A 4,676-nucleotide genomic window follows, 5' to 3' on the forward strand; every position below is an offset into this window, starting at 1 on the left:
TATCACATTTCTGATTATTTTTCTTAGGAGATACTTAAAAGTGGGATTACCGACAAATGACAAAAACATTTTTAAGAAAATTCTTACTGCCAAAATGTTTCCAGAAAGGTTGTACTAATTTATAATCCTATCAGCAATGTTAGCACAAAAGCACTGCAAAAACAAGTCAGTATTTCTCAATGTTTTTCAGACTAATGGGAGGAAATGGTATCTCATTATTTTGATTCATATTTCTTTAATTAATGGTTCGATTGAGCAATTCTTTTTTAACTTTTATTTATTTATTTTATAATCCTTACCCGAGGGCATGCTTGGAAAAAAGGAAGGGGGGAGGAGAGAGAAAGAGAGAGAGAAACATTGATCAGTTGCCTTTTGTACCGTACATGCCCTGAGGGAATCAAGCCCACAACCCAGGTATGTGCCCTAACCAGGAATCAAAGCAGCAACCTTTCGGTGCAGAGGATGATACTTAACCAACTGAGCCACACTGGCCAGGCTCTATTGACCAATTCTTAGGTTTGTTGGCCATTTGGATTTCTTCTATGAGTTGCTTGTTCATTTTCTTTGGTCATTTTTAAATAGGGTGTTAGTATCTTTTTATTGACTTGATATAATTAAAGCTGTTTATGCTTTGCCATATTCATTGCAAATATTTTTGCCATTTTTAAATTTTATTTTTAATTTTATATAGAGGGATTCTTTTTCAATATAGATAATTTGGGGGGTTGTCTATGTAGTTAAGTCTAACAACAATTTTCTTTGTGATTTATCTTAGGACTTTATACTTATACTAGAGGCCCGATGCATGAAAATTCATGCAAGAGTAGTCCTTCCTTCCCCCAGCTGCCGGCACTGGCTTCCCTCTGACACCCAGGACCCAGGTTTCCCTCCTCCGGCTGCTGGCAGGCACCCAGGACCTGGGCTTTGCTCCAGCCCTGGCTTCGTCTGGAAGGACATCCAGAATGATGTCCGGTCTAATTAGCATATTACCCTTTTATTATTATAGATAGTTCTGCCCATCCCAAGATCAGTTCAATGTTCTCCTGTATTTCTTTTTTAGATAATTAAGAAGATGTATAAAGTAAAAACATATAACAATTAGAAAAGCTTGCCCTACCTGGTTTTGCTCAGTGGATAGAGCATTGGCCTGCATACTGAAGGGTCCTGGGTTCAATTCCAGTCAAGGGCACATGCCCGGGTTGCAGGCTCAATCAATCCCCAGTAGAGGGCATGCAGGAGGTAACGTATCAATGATTCTCTCTCAACATTGATGTTTCTATCTCTCTCTCCCTTCCTCTCTGAAATCAATAAAACTATATTTTTTAAAAAACATAGAGAAAATTTTTAAAAAAGAAAATCTGTCAGTGTTTTTTACTTTATAAATGAGAAAACACAAGTTTAAGACATAAAGCAACTCAAAAACCAGATGACACAGCCAGTAAGTGGTAAAGCCAAGATTTTATTTTTTATTAAAGTATAATTAGCACACAATAAAATCCACAGATCTTAAGTATTCAATTTGATAAGTTTTGATTTTGTATATACTCTTGTAACCACCATCCAAAAACCAAGATACAGAACATTTCTTATTTGATAGCTTTACTACAGACTGTATTTGATTATATTGGGATTTTATAAAAATGGAATCATAGAATGAGTATTTTTTTTCATGACTACCTTCATAACTAAGTATAAAATGTTTGAGATTCAACTATGTTGTTGGTCTATAAGTAGTTCATGCTTTTTATTTCTAAATAGTATTTCACTGTATGAATATACTGTAGTGTGTTTATCCATTCTCTTATTTCTGGGAATTTGGGTTGTTTCCAGTTGGGGCTGGAATCGCTGATATGAATATTCTCGTAGAAGTATTTGTTTAAACATAGGATTTCATTTCACTTGGGAATGGAATTGCTGCGTCATTGGATAGGCACATGTTTTAAAGCTTGAGTTTGCAATCTGACTGGAAAAACCATGCCCTAAGCCATTGCACCACACTTTCCCTCACAGATCCAGGCATTAGGAGGTCAAATTTAAATTCTAGCTCTTCCATTTTCTGTGGTAACTTGGTCAAGTTACTTCAGTTCTCAGTGCCTTGTTTCCTCGGTTTTTTTGTGAAGATTATATATATGATGCCGTTTATTTTAAAAATTGCAAAATTATGCCATTATCATTATTATGGTGTGAATCCATACTATGTGGAAACAGTCCATGTGTGTGTATCTGTGTATGTGTATATATAAAATAATGTGAGAATAATAAACACCAAATTCAAGATAGAGGTCACCTACTGGGGCGGGGGTGGGGGGGGCGTCAAACTCTATAGATAAATCCACTGTATTTGTAGAAAATAATTGAAAGTTTTCAAACATGAGTTACTTGATCAGAGCATCAGTTTATGAGATAATCTTACAGGAGTAAGGGGGGGAAGGTTCATTCACTTCCTATTTATTGAGTGACGTTTATGTGTCAAGCACTGTTACAGGTGCTTTGGACATATCAGTGACCAGACAAAATCCTCTGCTGTCACTTGCATTTGTGTTGCTTTCTAGGCAACAAGAGGAAGATGAGCCTGTTTCCTAGTAGTCCAGATGCCAGCTAATGAGCGCGCACGCGCATGTGTGTGTGTTGTGTGTGTGTGTGTGTGTGTGTGTGTGTGTGTGTGTGTGTAAAATAGTATGAGAATGATAAACATCAGATTTAAGGTGTGGAGAGAGAGTAAAGAGGTGGTCGCCCAGGTAGAACACATAGGCTGGTTAAATGTGCACAATCCTGGGAGAGGACACGGAGAGGCACTGCATCGAGTATAAATATGGGGTTTTGCATCTGGGCTACACGAAGGATGTGGTGTCCTGATAGAAACAGGGAACACAGGACAAGAAAGAATGGGCTCCCGCTCTAGGCCGAGCTCTGCAGCAGAGCCGAGCCTTGCAAAGGATGGCATGGTCCCTTCCCTCTAGTTAGCTCACAAATTTGTTGTGACAACCATCCACTCAGCAGTTTGTTCAGCAAATACACGCTGAATAAGTGTGCAAAATCGGCACTAGGGAGCTTGTCATCCTAGCAACGCAGCAGGAACTTGGTCCTCAGCCCCTTAAGGCTATGGTTTGAGGGGCTTTGTGCGGAGATAATAGGCGCCCAAGCTCTGGACAAGAATGGACGTGAGAGTTACGATGTGCTCTTGCCTCTCACTCAACTCAAGTGCCTACACCCCTCCTCCTTAAACACTGTTAATTCCCAAGGTTCTGGTCCCTTGTTGGCTCAGCTCCCAGAAACGGCAGGCCACAGCCATAACTTTTCAAACTCAAAACATCCACTCAAGGAAGATAAATTTCTGGTTCTGGGAGGACTCTGGGAAGGGCTGTTTGAAAGGTGCACCCAAGGCTGCTGACTGCTTAGTGGACTGAGCGTCAGTCTGGTGAACAGAATCTGTCAGCAGGTCAGAGACCTGGGTTTCAGTCTCAGCTCTCCCATTAACTAGCTGGGTGACCTTGTACAACCACTTAACCTCTCTGGGCTCCAGTTTCCTCGCTGGCATGAACATGCTTAGGTCTCTTGGGACCACGCCAGCTACCACCATTGTATTACTGGTTTGCTTGGGCTGATGTAACAAAGTACCATGGACTGAGTGGCTTAGAACAACAGAAACTGTCTTGCAGCTCTGGAGGCTGAAAGTCCAAGACCAAGGTGTGGGCAGACTTGGTTTCTTCTGAAGGCTGTGAGGAAGAATCTGCTCCAGACCTTCCTCCTGGCTTCTGGTGGTTTTCTGGGAATCTTTGAGCCTCCCTGGCTTGTAGATGCATCACCTCCATCTCTGCCTTCATGTTCAATTCTCAACTATGTGTGTGTGTGTGTTCCCATGATATTCTTTTTATAGGTCACCAGTCATATTGGATTACAGGCCCATTCTACTCCCATATGACTTCATCTTAACTAATTATACTGGCAATGAATAGTAGAATTCCAAATAAGGTCTTCCTCCCTTCCCGGGACTCCAATTACATGTATGTTGACCAATTGATATTCATTGTTCTACACAGCATTGAAATTCTGTTCAATTTTTTCACCCGTTTTTCTCTTTGTGCTACAGTGAGATTGTTTCTACTGCTGTGTCTTTGAGTTCACTGGTCTTTTCTTCTGCAGTATATAATCTGCTGCCCCACCCTTCAGTGAATTTGTCATTTCAAATATTGTACTTTTCTACTCTAGTTCTAGTTAGCTCTTTTCTATGTTTTCTATTCTCCTCATTATCTTCTACTAGACCTTTGAGCATATTGAGCATATTTATAATAGCTGTTTTATTTAAATTAACTTTTAACTTTGGAACAAGTTTAAATTTATAGAAAAGTTGAAAAGATCGTAAAAGTTCCTGTATACCTAACCCCCGTTTCCCCTAATACTAACATTTTACATAACTATGGCACATTTGTTAAAACTTAAAGATTAACCTTGATACATTACTATAAACTAAACTCCAGACTTTACTTGGATTTTGCCAGTTTTTCCACTAATGTCCTTTTCTGTTCCAGAATCTAATGCAGGATATCACACTGTATTTAGTCACCACCACTCCTCAGTTCCTCTGGACTGTGACTATTTCTCACTCTTTCTTCACTGTCACGATCGGGCAGTTTTAAAGAGTGTTGGTCAAATATTTTATAGAAAGTACCTCCATT

Source organism: Myotis myotis, unplaced genomic scaffold, assembly GCF_014108235.1.
Source record: "Myotis myotis isolate mMyoMyo1 unplaced genomic scaffold, mMyoMyo1.p scaffold_m19_p_3, whole genome shotgun sequence".
Classification (NCBI taxonomy): Eukaryota; Metazoa; Chordata; class Mammalia; order Chiroptera; family Vespertilionidae; genus Myotis; species Myotis myotis.